Source organism: Bidens hawaiensis, unplaced genomic scaffold (genome assembly GCF_021521415.1).
Source record: "Bidens hawaiensis isolate Kalapana, Puna unplaced genomic scaffold, B.hawaiensis_p1.1 tig00002265_1, whole genome shotgun sequence".
Classification (NCBI taxonomy): Eukaryota; Viridiplantae; Streptophyta; class Magnoliopsida; order Asterales; family Asteraceae; genus Bidens; species Bidens hawaiensis.
In genome coordinates this window covers 3,206,627-3,223,176 of record NW_027491120.1, presented here as the reverse complement: position 1 = coordinate 3,223,176, position 16,550 = coordinate 3,206,627, and positions in this window count along the sequence as shown.

Below are 16,550 nucleotides of genomic sequence, written 5' to 3'. Positions count from 1 at the left end.
AAGATTTCCATTTATAGAAAGATTTATAGAAATGCAAATCAAAGGGTTTCTGTAAGGAATGCTTGTCCGTACAAATCAGCCATCACACTCAATGTCAGGAAAATTTTAGGTTATGTCGAGTGTACGTTGTTCGTTAGGAGGCGTGCCCTAGATCATTCTATTTATAGGCCTGCCTCCTGACAACTGTCATTCCTCCCAGAAACCCTAATGATTGATACATAATTATAAAACATATTACAAAATATTCTAAGTGTAAAACAGGTCTTCGAGTAAGCTTGCAGCTTTTGTCTTTTTTCGAGCTGACCTGGTAACCAAAGTGTGCTGGGGAAACGTTCTCCGGGTACACTTTACTTAGAATATTTTCCATAGAAAATATTCACCTAGCAGACTTCAATCTTCTTGACCGTAGCAAACTTTTCTCGATATGGTCCTACGAGCAAACTGTTTCTCATGAATCTTTCAAATCTTTGTTAATAGATAACTTATTAAGCAAATAAAAGTGTGTTGGTAACACTGTTTGACTTGTGCCGGCAGCACTGTAGCTTGCTCGAAGTTGAACCTTTCTAGAGAAAGTCCTTAGAATAGTTCTTGATCAACTTTCTTCAAGCATGCTCGGACTACTGTTTATTAAACAAACCTTGCTAGATATTCCAAAGTACTTGGCTTCATTAGCTTGGTCCAGTCAAGAGTTTGCTGGAAAGCAAACCATGCCGAATTGAAGAACACATTGTCTAGACAAAGTTAACCCTGCTCGGATTATCACTTAAGAACACTTCAAGAAGATAACCTTGCTCGAGGAGCAAAATACCTTGCTAGGATAAGTCAAATCATGCTTGGAGGCCTAAGTGTGCTCGATGTCCATACATAGCCTATTCTTGAGAGGGTGAGAAGATTCCAATCTTAATTTTAGCATTTTCTCATCCCAACAATCTTTGTTGATTAAGATTGGTAGATTTAGTTCCTCATAAGGAGTCCGTCTAGGTTTGATTAATTAAACTTGTCTAGCGAGTTAATTGAGTTTAGTAAATTACCTTTGATTTACACACTCTAAGGTAGGATTTCACTATAAAGGTACTCTTTCATAAATTCATTAGATAACCATAAGGGAGTTTAATTTATAAACTAGTGTGTCTAAAAACTTATTAGAAACCCATAGGTGTCTTCTTGAGAAGGGTCAGGGGTCTTGTTCGGGTTTTCTTTTAAGTGTCTATTTTATAATCCCAGTTCCATAACTATTATTTTCCAACTATTTGATAACTGAAACCTTGGGGATTCTAGCCTAGGTGGTTTTTCATTATCAATTGAATCAGTCAAACATGTTTGTCTTGTGTTTTGTAGATCCTACTTTTGACAATAATAAATAAAAGAAGTTTCGTTTACTTAAGGGCGTGTTTATGTTTATTTAAGTTAAATAAAATAATAAAGTATGGGCTTGGGGAAAGAAAGATGGAATAAAGGGATGGTGATGGGCTTAGGTCCATGGCCTTAAGGGTATATAAACCCCTTAAACCTCCCCGAAACCCTAAAACCCTCATTCTTATCTTCTAGCCTCCATAACACACTCAGAAACACACACAAACACCCTCTAATATCACGACCGAGATCCAAGATCCAAACCAAGCTTAGATCCAATTAGATCTTTGATTATCAAGCAAGAAACAAGACCATAGCTATAAGAGAAGCTAACCCATAGCTTAAAATACGTCAAGAGGTGCATTTTATGTATAAAGGTTTAGCTTTTAAGAACGGTTTGCCCTAAGACTTGGTACTAAGGCAAATCGGGTATTTTCATATCATAAAAATGTAAACTTGATGTAAAAAGTGAATTTAATGGACTCTGTAGTATGTACGGTTCATGTAGTAGCCCTAGATCTAGCTTAAACGGGTTGAAATCAGTAAAGGTTTAAACTTTATTGCTAAGTAAGCCACATCTTGGTCAAGGATAGAAATAAAAGCGCTTAAAAGATGATATATTATGGAAATATGAGAATGGATGTTATTAAATGTAGTAATATTGATATAAGTACGCTACAGTGGACATATTCGAATGAAGAGTATTCGAATGGAAAACATTCGAATAGAAAGAAAGAAAGGAAAGACAGAAGGAAAAAGGTTCAAATACCATCTGATTTGAATGGAGGGTCCATTTGAGTAGAAAGTTTGAATTGAAAAAAAAGTCCATTCGAATAGAAAGTCCATTCGAATAGAAAGCCCATTCGAATAGAAAGTCCAGCTCGACCCCAGCCAGTGTCACACCCGTTGGCGGAAGTTCCGCGGCGCGAACTGATTGTCACAGCTCTCAAGGTCACTATCATGCAACACTAAAAGTTTTAATATCTATTTAATAATTTCAAACAAATATTCATGTACATCAAATTTATAAATAAACAATTCCATTAAACATCCAAAATTAATTTCTTGTATCTTTTCCCTAACATGCATCCTAAGTTGCTTCAAACAATCTTGAATATCACGTCACACGATAACCTGCATATTCGTTAAAAATAATATAGTTTGTCAACACAAGGTTGAGTGAGCAACACACCAGTTTAAATGTACATATAGTATATAACAAAAATACGTAGTTGCGACAAGTCATATGAGAATAACAAAATAACCAAATGAGCAAGTATAACTGAGATGTCGAGAAGCACAAAGGCTATGACGACTGGCGTATGATTATACTAGACTGAGATTATGTTGGACCTCTCTGAATGCTAAAGCATACAAAGCAAATAAGCACATAAATAAGTAAGGTATAAGTTGTTAACACATAAGACAAAGTTGAAGTTTTGTGTATAAGTATATGTGAAAAGTATATTTACTCATATGTCCCTAAAACGTGGAAAAAGAAGTAAAATAGGGGAATGTGGTACTCACCTCGATAGACGAACAAAAGTGAAAAGAGAATATCGATTCGCGAAAAACACGCGCTTCGGGAAAATACCGACGAGAATCCTAAGTAACAAATAATAACGGAATAAATACGGATTGAATAAAGAATCTAAAACTAGAGAGAAGTTCAGGTTTAATGATCGAGTGTAATCTTTACAAAAGACTTTTTATTACTTAGATTATTATAAACTTTATCAACAAAGCTTTATCATAAATAGTATGATTTAATAAAATACTAAAAGATACGTAAATAAATATTTATAAAATTGTTGGATAAATTATATAAAGAAATTATTTTAAATGAGTATTTTAAATCCAAAAATAGATTTTATGTATTTGTGGTCCAAGCTAATAATTATTAAATTCGGGTTCAAGAAAACTAATATGGGTTAATGGATTTGGTAAATGGATAGTAGGTTTAATGGTTACTATTATAACAATTTGCTGAAAAGTACTTGAAGTTTAGATGGGGATTTAAAAGGGGATAGAAGTATAGTTTAGGGTATAATTGAACATTTTTTTAGTTAGCTTTATATATGATAAATAAATATAATAAAAAAATAATAATAATAGAATAACAAATAAATCGATAGAAGATTTATTTTATTTCTAAAATTTCCCGAACCTAAAATACGGGTCGGGTAAATGGATATAAATAATAAGTTAAAACCCGAGTTGTTACAGTTTCCCCTACTTTAGGGAATTTCATCCTGAAATTAAAGGATATTATAACAAAACCATAAAAGTTTAAGAAAAGAAAATTTTAAAATAAAATTTAAAAATTTATCATTGCACGGAACTTTAAATAGTTAAAACAACGCTCCAAATGCAAATCCGATAAGGGCACTTATGTATAGGATGTACACGCAGCGTATCCACCATGTCCTTATCATTTTTACATTTGTACCGTTATTCCAACTACTTTCGATTCTATATTATGACACACAACCCTACGCATCATGAAATCCAAGCGAGGACTTCGATAATTATGTTCCGGAGCATAATTATTTTAATCGTCGGATGGTCCACATGATTTGTCTCATCGTGTGAATTTACAAAATGTTTGATTAAAAACATGACTTTGAGGAAACAAAAGTTTTAAGAAGAGTTTTAATTTATAACACTAGAAAATCAACAATGTATAAAACAATTTCAACAGTTGTAGTGGATTTTAATAAAGCAAAGAAATTTTAAGATGACTTTTAAACGTAAAGATATAAGTATTTAAAGTTTAAGAAGGGGTAGCTATATGGTTAAGATTAATGAAGGTAAAGAGATAAGATAGAAGTATGCTTCAATAAACAATCTTGTAGGTTCCCAGCCGGATCTACACAGGAGTATCTCGTAATACGAGGGTGCGGAATCCCCTTCGTATACGATACGAGTGCTGAGACGATGAACACGTTGAAGCTAAACAAATACACGAGTATATATGATAATACTTGTTATATTACAAAGGATTATAACCAAAGAACAAACACGTGACTCAGAGAATCACACAAACACAGCCGTCAAAAGTCAATCCCAAAAGAGCCGAAGTTAGAGTTTATATAACTCAATAACTTCACCCAACAGGATGAGCGAATTTATCATAACTTCGCTCAGCAAGTTCGCTAAACATCAATATAAACAAAACACATTTAACAAGAACAAATTAACGATTAAAGACACAAATAAACACGAGATACTGAACTACTTGCATCATGCACCAACAGACTCCCCCTTGGCAGTAGCTTCATATCTCTATCTTCTTTCTCGTGTCTTGTAATCCAAAAATCACGTACCCACCGTCTTCAAGCAAGAATGCCTTGTCTCACACAACAGAGACCACCCTCTGGTACTTCTTTGCTTCATCCTTCCACGCAGGGATATAGAAAATCTTCTTATCATTAAGTACCTGCAAATCAGCTTGAGACAAATTAACGCAAGTGCATGGGATCATACACTCTCAGGATCTCCTTTTCATCCTCATCTTCCATCAAGGCTAAAGCAGTCTGGCAGTCAACGTACCACCACTTGAGATCCTTCAACATATCCTTGGGCATCAGCTTCAACGGAACCTCCTTCAAACATCGAATCGGCTTGTATTTCATCACCATCCAAGGCTTACCATCAGCCCTCATGCCTCGTTCCTTGTCTTCGACCAACTTCCCTTTCTGAGTCTTCAACAACTCAAACTTTTTCTCTTTCACACTTTCCTTCCACACAATCTTTCCAACCCATCTCGCAAAGTTGTCATCACTTCGATTAATAAATCTCAAATGTGCCAAATCTTTCACCTCACACTCAGGTAAGGTGTTGAGCGATCTCAAAGCCTTCTTAAAGTACTGAACCACATCATATCGCTTTATCACAAACAATTTCATCTGTTCATCATACAACCAACAGATAATACCTTTCTTTGATTCAGCATAGCCCTTGATATTGTAACTTTTCTTGAACATTGTTGGTACCGCAGGTTTCTTTGTCATGAAGAACCATTGCGCACAGCCTTCTTTCCATCTTGGTTGTTCTTCCCACTCAGAATCATCCGACACACTTTCATCTTGACCCAGCTTTACCTCATCAACACTTGGAATATCATGCTCTACACCATCAACAACTATCTCTCCTTCTTCAAACTCACTATCAGTTTCTATTTGTTCCCCAATCTTTTTAATCTCACCAGCCGTTAACACATCATCTATTAAATCATCCTCATCATTACCCAACACCTCCTCATCGTCTACAACCACCACATTCTCACCACCTGTACTGCCTGACGGACCAGCATACTCCCGCTGAGATGTGGAAGTCCCAAGATTTTGTTCAGTTCTTGGCAACTCTCCACCTGCATCTTTCGATGCATTAGGATCATCGCCTCTATCTTGCCTCTTCTTTTGACCTCAATTCATCACCCTTGCAACTCGTCTCCCCGTGAGATGCTAAGAACTGTTTAAGAGCATCAAAGAGTTTACCGTGCTCAATGAAAAGTGATGATTGAATATGATTCTCTACCACAAGCCGCTGAATAGCTTGTGTCTGAATGAGATTAATCCGCGACTGTTCAGCAACAACCCTTTCTAGAGCCGCAATCCTCTCAGAGTTAGACAGAGTAGCATCAAAGTCAAACCGCATATGAGAAATATCTTGAGCATACGACGGTGGAGTTCCCAAACTAGCTGGAATATCAGAGGTAGGTTGAATAGTTACCGTGGGTGGGATTGGGACAAGTAACCCAGCAGTCGCTACCAGCGTCAACTCAACAAATCTAGCGACCACCTTTGATGGAGTAAGACTAGGAGGCGGTAAAGAAACAATCTTCAGTGCCGTAAACTGGAACGTAGTTGGAGGAATACCAAAGGATGATGATGCAGTCACCAAGGGTACACTCGAGGTGACTGGTAAAGTAACTGCCGAAAAGACCGATAACATAGATATACCCGATAATGATGGTGAAGTAAATGAACAATCCTTGAACTTTCACCAACTTTAGAACTTTCACTAACCTTTGCCTTCTTAGATCTTTGTACCAAATGATACAAATCCTCCTCAAAATCTGATTCACTATCATCTTAGTCTTTTTTTCGTTTGACATGAATTCTTTCTTGTCTGGCAAGAATTTTATGTGCTTCGACTATATCGTCTGTGGAGGAAACAGAGACAGTTCCCTCAGAATCCGCCACAGATGTACCGACCATGGAAACATTAACACCACAAACCTCAACTATTGAGGCTTGAACTTCAGCAGCTAGGTCAAGCCTTTCTATATCAAAGAACCCTTGCCCTCCAAAGGCATCTTCAAGATCTACTTCTTCTTCTGGAGCTGCAACAGGTTCAGCAGGGGGGGCTTGCTGTACCACGGGTAGTTGACCGACAGGAGGTGGTGGTTGAACCACATGAGGTGGTTGAGGGATATCGGCCTGTTGCGGTGCCGGATCAAGAAATTCTTCTCCCGGAGGTGCAACATATGCAGGATTCACTAGGTAACCAAACAAGGCAGTGTACCTCGGACGAAATTCAGGCTTGCTAAGAGCACTCGATGACTTACATTGCGCATAGATTCACTAGGTAACCAAACAAGGCAGTGTGCCTAGGACGAAATTCAGGCTTGCTACGAGCACTCGATGACTTACATTGCACAAAGATTCTCTTAGAAACACTCTCCACATACGAAATAGGACGTCGTTGTGGCAGATTGGGGGCTACATGATTTAGAATCATCTGTAAGAATCTCGGGTACATCAAAATCTTTCCCGTGCCACTGCACGTCTCTGACGATCAATCTCATAAAATATCATCTGGATGAAACTATAGGGCTTGTTGTAGATTAAAGCAGTCATAGCCGATTGCATCGTCGCACCAATACCATATGTACCAGCCTTGCGGTCAGACATGCACACAATCAAAACATGCATTAAAAACCTCCACTGATCCAATAAAAATCCTTTACGCCTCTGAGAATCCTCCAAAGGTCCTGAATACCCCATACGAACAAAAGCACCATTCCTGAAAGTAGCCGAAAAGTCTGTTGGATCCTCATTTGCCTCACCCCCAAACTGTAAGGCTTCCCTTATTTGAATTGCCGAGAACTGTACCACCTGATTATTGACAGTGGCACGCATAACTGGAGGTTCAACCCTACAGTCATATTCAACGGTTCTCCAAAAGTCTTCAATATTTGTTAGTGAAATAGGAAGAGTAGTAGTAATGGCATGAAAAATACGTGAGCGAACAAGAAATGAAATGATCTCACGATAGTCCTCAATTCCACAAGCATCCGGATCCAGGGTGATATACATGTTGTTACCCGGAAAGAACTGTCTCTTATCATCTCCACCTTCATCACCACTAGTGCCACCAGCACCTGCCACAGCAGCCATATCTGCAAAAACAAAGGAGCCAAATCAGATTTCTGAATCAACAGGTCATAACTTCGCTGTTTACCAGTAGCGAAGTTATGCTGTAGCGAGGTTAGTAACCTCGCAGGGTAGAAAACGTCGCTGGGTTAAGAGCCTCAAACACAGATTATACTAGGGTTGTAACACTTAAGCATAATTGCAACACCCAGGCGATGTTAATACATAGGCGAAGTTGCCTATAACTTCGCTGAAACCCTAACTTCGCCGCCGTAATCGGCGTATCTACAATACCCAGTTAAGATGAAGAATGATAGATCAGAGTGTGATAACATGAATATTGTAGTCCGATTAAGATTCAGAAACACATATTTTCACCAAAACAATCTTAAAATGGATTGAAAAAAGTGGGTTAAGGGTTTGATGCAAAAACGACTTCAAAACTGATCATTGAGAAACCGATTAACAACATACAATACGAATTATGGGTTACAATGATTAGACGAACCTTGATAGCGATTTAAAACAGAGAGGGATTTGGTTTGATTCAATGAATAACTTCGCCGAGGGTTTACGAGTGAAAAGTTTGACTTCGTTTGACCTCCGATGACAGTTAAATACCTTTTGAAAAACCCCAAAGGCAAGGTTGTGTTAACTTCGCTGGTTGGTTAATTTCACCCCCTACCCAACTTCGCCCGTGGTCAAACCCTAGTCAACTTCGCCCTCCATATAACTTCGCTAATAGCGATGTAAATTAAAATTATGTCAAAAATAAAACGATCCAAAACAAGTAACCAAAAGTTTAAGAAGTTAAACCATAAGACAAAAAGCATAACAAAAGTTAAATAACTAAATAAACGGGATCAAATTTCAGTCTTGCAGAAACCCAGCGTGTTGTAAGAAAAGATCCTAACAGGAATCATACTGATTAGTGGCCGTCACATAGATCCATGTTCAGCAGTATTATGACATAGAGAAACAGGTTGTAGGCAGGTATAAAAATTAGTATGGTTTTCATTGCTTCTGTGATACGGATTAGGTTCAATTAAGCTCAAAATTTAGATGGACATCACATGAGAGATCGTGATGCCTCCTATCTATTCTCAAGGCGTATTTGACCCCGAGTTGACTTTGACCCGTAGTGTCTGATTAATCAATATTCACATGTCGACCTTCTGATTCATCTTCTCGATTCTTTCTTATACTTTGAAATATCTTTCTTGCCCCTTTCTTGATATATGTAATCAGATAATCTTCATATGGCTCAATGATAATAACGAAAGTTAATTTTTTTTATTGTGATAATAATACAAGCTGCAAGTCCCGAATCTGGATCACTGCAGAAACATAACACTATCTTCGCGGGAATCAGAACACTCACGGGCTTGTGTATGACTGGGTAATCGCTTTTCTGCCTATCATTCGGAAAGATGTATGTGGAGACATGCACAACTCAAAATGATTCTCCACAGTAAATCGAGAAGATTTAGTTTGTATCACTTCTACTTTTACGACCAAAGAAAGCTACCATAACACACAATGACTGTTCTAGAGTCTTTTAGGCCTAATAACTTCACTAGTTAAGCACAGTAAATCAGATTCTATCACTTTCCAAGGTTGGATCAATTTTCATTTTTAACACCAATAAAGAAACTTCTTTTGAAGTTATAAACTAAAAATTTATATCATTTCCCTAAAAAAAATTTAAATTCAGACGCCATGATCAAGTCAAAGTCTTTAGGTAAACGGCTATCCTGAAGATCCAGTGGATCAGCCGGACCGACCACATACGAATATGTGTCCCTCTAACTAAGTGTGAATGACTAATTTTAAGCGAAAGAATAAAAACCCATCATTAACCGCCCCGGTTTCTTTCAGTCATCTAGCTAATGGCTATCCTTATAGTCTACACGTAGATGTAAGGACCAAACATATTCATGGAATATGTCCTTCAAACTTGAGCAACCGGCATAATTTTAAGCGATAGTGATTTTTTTTAAAGAACAATTTGGAAAACAAGGTTACTCGGGATTGATCGTCCCATTTAGCTCAACTAGATTTTGAAAACGGGATCGGTCAAATGCTTTAGTAAAAAGATCGGCAAAATTATCCAGTGAATCAACCTTTTCAAGCATAATTAATTTCTTCTCAGCACAATCCCGTATAAAATGATGACGAATGCCAATATGTTTAGTTTTACTGTGTTTAATGGGATTGTTAGTTACTGGAGATAGCAGCAGTGTTATCAATGCAAATAGGAGTTTGAGTGAAATTCAGACCATAATCGCGCATTTGTTGTTGTATCCATAAAACCTGGGAGCAGCAGTTCGATGCTGCCATGTATTCTGCTTCGCAGGTGGAAATGGCTACAAAGGTCTGCTTCTTGCACTGCCACGACCAAATTTTCTACCGAGAAACTGACATCCACCGTTTGTTGACTTCCTGTTCTGATTGCAACCTTCATAGTCAGAATCGGTGTATGCTACCAGATCCAGTTCTCCCCCTTTCGAGTACCATAGTCCCAACTTAGGCTTTCCTTTAGGATACCGCAAGATTCTTTTCACTCCCTTCATGTGTGATTCCTTCGGGTTTGCCTGAAAACTAGCACAAAGACAAACTGCAAACATAATGTCAGGTCTAGACGCAGTTAAATACATTAAAGAACCTATGATTGCCCGATATTGAGTGGGATCCACATCTTCATCACTGTCGAAATCAGCACCCAGTTTGTGGTTGACGCAGATTGGAGTGTCATATGGGGTACTATCATCCATATTAAAGCATTTAAGCACATCATGAACATACTTCGTTTGATGAATAAAACATGCCATTTTTCTTCTGATCTACCTGCAATCCCAAAAAGAAAGTTAATTCGCCCATGGCGCTCATCTCAAACCTTTTCTTCATGACTGCTTCAAACTCCTGACACATAGTAACTCTTGAGGCAGCAAAGATGATATCGTGCACATAAACCTGAACGAGTAGAAAATCACCCCCTTTCCGTTTGACAAACAAGGTACTATCGATCTTCCCTCTCTCAAACCCATTCTCTAGCAAGTAGTCTGACAAAGTTGCATACCAGGCTCAAGGTGCCTAATGTAGCAAATATAATGCTTTGCTCAGTTTGTACACATGATCAGGAAAATCTGGGTCAGGAAAACCGGGATGTTGTTCCACATATACCACCTCATCGACTTTTCCGTTAAGAAACGCACTCTTCACATCCAACTGGAACACTTTCATCTCTTTGTGTGCAGCAAATGCCAGAAACAGTCGAATTTCGTCCAATCTGGCCACAGGAGCAAACACTTCGTTGTAATCGATTCCTTCTTGTTGATTAAACCCTTTAACTACACTTGAATACCCACTTTGTACCGATAGCGTTCACTTCTTGTGGTTTTTCAACTAACTGCCATACTTCCATCTTTTCAAACTGTGCTAGTTCTTCCTGGATGGCTTCAACCCACCAGCTATCCTTCAGTGCCATTTGATAATTCTTTGGTTCTATCTGACTGATGAAGCAGGCGTACAAGCATTCATTTGTAATACCCATGTCTTTAATGCTTGCATACGCACATGTGTTTTCATCAAAACTTCTTCTAGTACGAACACCATCAGAAGGATTAACGAGCACATATTCCAAAGGGTGATTCTTGTGAATTTTGGTGGTCGTACTGGACCGACTTCCAGATCATTCTCAAGATTTGAAGAGAGTTCATCAGAGTGAGGCTGAGTGTGAAATGGATTGTAGAATTCATCTTCATTCAAGACAGCTAGAGTTTCAACCGCACTTGACGAGGTTGGTTGATTTTCATTATATTGAGGACGTTGTACAATGGCCTCCTCTTCGTCATACAGCGTCTGTTAGGCCATTTTCTCATCAATGTCTGCAAAATCCAAGTAAGGCACATTAAAAGATTTGAATAGCTTATCATAGTCGAAAGCCTCTGCTGGTCCCATGCTAGGCCTTGGTGATTTGTAACTAGTAATGTCAGTGTTACAGACCACCTCAACCTTGCTGTTTGATAGATTAAAGACTCTTCTGTTGGGTGTCCCAACAACGTAGCCAACTAAGATACCTTCGTCAGCTTTCTCACCAAATTTAGAGTTAGTCTTTAATATCGAACATGGGGACCCGAAAGGTTCAAGACCTTTCAAATTAGGTATTCTACCATGCATAAGTTCATAACAGGTTTTATTTAATCTTTTAACAGTTAAAACACGATTAAGGATATAACAGGCTATAGCAACAACCTCAGCCCAGAACACCACGGGAAGTTTAGCATCTGCCAGCATGGTCCGGGCGCCTTCGATTAGAGTTCTATTCTTCCTTTCAGCTACTCCATTTTGTTGCGGAGTATATGGGGCGTTGTACTGATGTTCTATCCCTTTCTGCAAACAAAACATCTCCATCTGATAGTTCTTGAACTCTGTACCATTATCACTTTTGATGTACTTAAACTTTCTCCCAACAATATTTTCCACGTTGGTAATCAAGTTAATTACCAACTGAACTGTCTCATCTTTTGCCTTCAGAAAATATACCCAAGAGTATCGTGAGTAATCATCGGTTACCACCAAGCAGTATGATGTTCCTCCTAGACTTTTTACATTCACAGGACCAAAGAGATCCATGTGAAGCAGGTCCAAGGTGCTGACAATTGAGTTAACCTTCTTGGAGTGATAAGGCTTCTTGTGTTGTTTTCCTTTCTTGCATGACACACATTGGTCTTCAAGATTGAAGTTCTTCAAGGGAACCCCAAGTACCAGCCCAATCTTGACAATGTAATTCATCTTGCAAAGATGAATATGACCCATTCTTCGGTGCCACAACTCTGACTCAGATTCTATTGCTTTTGACAGAAGACATGACTCTTCTGTTGCCATCTCGGTTGATCTCATATCCATTACATACGTGTTCTTTTCTCTTGGAGCCTTCATCACGACCCAGGTCTCTGGTATCTTGAAACCAGGATAAAGTACGAGTGCCTCATCTTTAGTACAATGAACAGTGTATTCTTTGTCACAAATCTGAGAGAGACTCAACAGGTTGTGCTTCAACTCTTCCACAAAATTCACTTTCTCCAACTTTTTTCTTCCATTCGTCACAGTCCCAATATCAGTAATTCTTCATCCACTTTCTCCTGCAAAACTAACCCTTCCTCCTTGAACAGGCTTCCAATCACGTAACAATTTCTTGTTACCAGTCATGTGTCTGGAACAGCCATTGTCAACAACCCACATATTGTTTACAGCCCTATTCGACTGTTCCTTCACAATTAAAGAAATAGATTAAAATCTGGGGACCCAAGACCTTCTGGTCTCGGGTTGATTAAACCAGTTATCCGGCATCCAGTACCTTGGTTGCTCAAAGTTAGTTTGAGGAGAGTTTCTATAAGTTCTGAAAGGAAAATTTCTAGATGTCTGGCTATGAGGCCATCCAAATCTTCGAGAATTTCTAGCATTAATGGAATTATAATTGTTGGTTTGGTGATTCACTGGGAAAAAAAGAGACTGGTTTCTTTGAAATCTTGGATTAGTCCAATGATTGAAGTTTGATGTGTTAGCATTCTTACCACCATCATATTTAGTATTCGTTTTATTCTCAGTTTCAGTTTCTAGATTTCCTTTGTTTTAGAGGAAAGTCACTGACAAAGTGTCCTATCCTGTTGCATCTAAAACAACTTTTGTTCGATTTATTCTTGTTGTTTTGAGAATTCATCTCAGAAGTTGCTGTAGATGATGAGGTTGTGTTACTATCAGTTTGCCTCACATACGGTGGAACAAATGGATTTAGGGAAGATTTCTTTTCATCAAACTTATAGTCCTCCCCTCGTTTTAGTAACACAACCTTTTCTTTTATCTCACTCGATTCAGAGGATTTATCCGAATTTGACGAGACAGAACTCGAGACAGAACTTGTGACATTAGAACTTGTCTTACTCGCTTCACTCTCTTTAACTTTAGTTTCTTTAGCAGAGACTTTGATTGGAACTGTCTGACTAATTTCAACATTCACATATTGCTGATTACTAGGGTTATATGTATAGTTACTATTGTATGGTGGTGGGACTTCTGAGAATCCAATTCCCCCTTTGTTAACCGGGGAACGTTGAACACTTATAATATGATCTAGTATCGCAAAAGAATTTCTAAATTGTTCAATTTTCCTGGTCAGTTCCACCACTTTTACCTGGTAATCAGCTATCTGTTTATCCTTTTCAGCGATTAGTTTGTTCTTTTCTTCTAACACTTCATAACTAAGATCAATCAATTGTAATTTTTCAGCTAGGGTGGCTTTAAGACTTCTGATATCTTTTTCACTAGCTTTTATTTTTACCGAGTAGCTATTTTCTTTAGTTTTATAATAGTGATGTTCTTCTTTTAAATTTTTAAATTGAGTGTCCAAACTAACAAACTGATCAGTTAATGCTTTCAATTGATCAGATAGTTTTTCACATTGTTCACAATGAGATTCAGAACATACCTTTGAGAGTTGATCGTTCACTTCTGCCATGTATGCTTGATCTCCCCCCATCTCTTTGTCACTTCTTCCAGTTCCGATATTTACCAGATTTGCTTGTTCGAACACCTCCTCAACTTGTATATTCCAGTTGTATCCACCGTTTTGCTGAGATTGCATAGCCTTGTTTTCACTTCCACTTCCATTTTGTTGAGCAGGCCTGTTCTGATTTCGTTCGACTCTCTCATTTGTACACTCTTTAGCCAAGTGACAATTTTGTTAACAGTTATAACAACGAACCTTTGACTTGTCAAACCCCGGTCTTTCTCCAACAAACTTTCTACCAGTATTCTTCAAAAATCTCTTTACCCTTATTACGATCATAGCCATCTGCCACTTTAAATCCATTTCTTCCGGATCATCAGCGTCAATCTGATCATAGTCCTCATCCAAGGTTGTAGGGTCGACTATTTTTCCTTTGATGTAATTCTAATAAGAGGCAATGAAAGAGGCATAGAGAGCAAACTGTTGTTCAGCTGATTTCACACTCATAGGCATCTGTGAGTAGTTCCTGCTAGAAGCATTGGTTGAGAAATTTCCAGCTGTGGTTTGAGGTTTTGAGGAACTACTACCTCCTGCTACAAAACATACGTCACCATTCATATTGAGTACCACATGACCATCTGGAGTGGCGTTTGGTTCCTCCTTTGAGTAGTAGGCAGTGGATTTTGTTTTGGAACTTGAGTTTGGAGTGACTTTAGCACCATACATTCCCGGATCCTGAACCTGATCAGTAGGTGTCTCCTTTCGAGCCATGTTAAGTTCAAAATTACGTAACTTATTTACCACCGTCTCTATGTCAATCTTCTCAAAATCTTTATCTTCTCTCATCAGTACTGTGTACATCTCCCATTTTGGTGGGAGAGCATCAAGAAGCTTTTCTACTATCTCCTCTTCCTTGTATTCAATGGAGTAGTTATTCAGCTCAGTCATCAGATGATAATATCGTGTGATGATGTCATCAAGTGATTCATTTTTCAGATACTTGAATACGGAGAATTGAGTTTCAATAGCTTTGTCTTGGAGGTACGTATTCCAACATTTCTTTCATATCGATTCTCTAGTGCTTCCCATAGTTCTCTAGCAGTTTTGTATTTTTTGAAAGTATGAAGAATCTCTTGTGGAAGTGCCATTGTTATGGCTGCATGTGCTTTACTTTCTGCCTCATACATTTTCTTTTCATCATCCTCCATCTTATTGTACTTCTTAATCTGTTCACGACCTTCAAACATGGATGTTGGTGGAATGTACCCATCTTGAATGCAGACCCACATCTTTGCGTCTTGATACTTCACATACTATTCAAATCTATCTTTCCATGCAACGAAATCAATAGTTTTAAGCAGTTTTGGAGCTTTAGTTGCTGAACCAGCTTCAACCTCCATCTTTACTAGTTCAGTGATGTTTATCGAAGTCATACTTGAACGAAACGTGACTTAGAACTTTAAAACAAGATTTTGTGTGCAATAAGCAGTGAAGTTAATACAACTTCGCTTGCAACTTCGCTCAGGACAACTTCGCAGATTATAAACTTCGCTACTAAACAACTTCGCCTGCTACACAACTTCGCTGAAACCCTATATCTTCTCTAAAACCCTAGTTTGGGTGACGACAACTTCTCCAGAAGAGCAAAGAAGTTTTGCAGATTAGACATGTCGATTTCGAAGTTTGCGAGGGTGATTGGAAGGTGTTAGTGCACGGTTTTGCGTCTTGAGTCTTTGTAATTATCAGTAATGTATTTGTCGTTTTTGTTTAATGTAATAAACAAGTATTTAGTTAGTTCGCTATGAATGCATCTAGTTCGCTAAGGATGTTTAGCGAACTAGATCTTAAGTTAAGTCTCCTCTGATTCGTTAAGGATGTTTAACGAATCAGAGGGTGATTCGTTAAGTTATTTCGTTTGTAATGTATGTAATGAAGCGTACTCTAGTTCGTTAGGGGATGTTAACGAACTACGTCCGTCTTCTATTTATAGGTGAACACTGTTCACATAATCTAAGCATTGAGAGATAATTAACGAAACTCTGTCCAAATTTGCTCTCGATCTTCATCTTAATATTATTCATACTCACATACACTAATACTGATAATAGACATAACATATATAATCAAACGTAATTATGTGCTAGATCCGTGATATTGGATTAATAGTATTCATACAGATCTTAGATCTGTTTATAAGTAAATGTATTAGATCTGCGTTCAAACAAGTATGTATTTGTCGTTTTTGTTTAATGTAATAAACAAGTATTTAATTAGTTCGCTATGTATGTATCTAGTTAGCTAAGGATGTT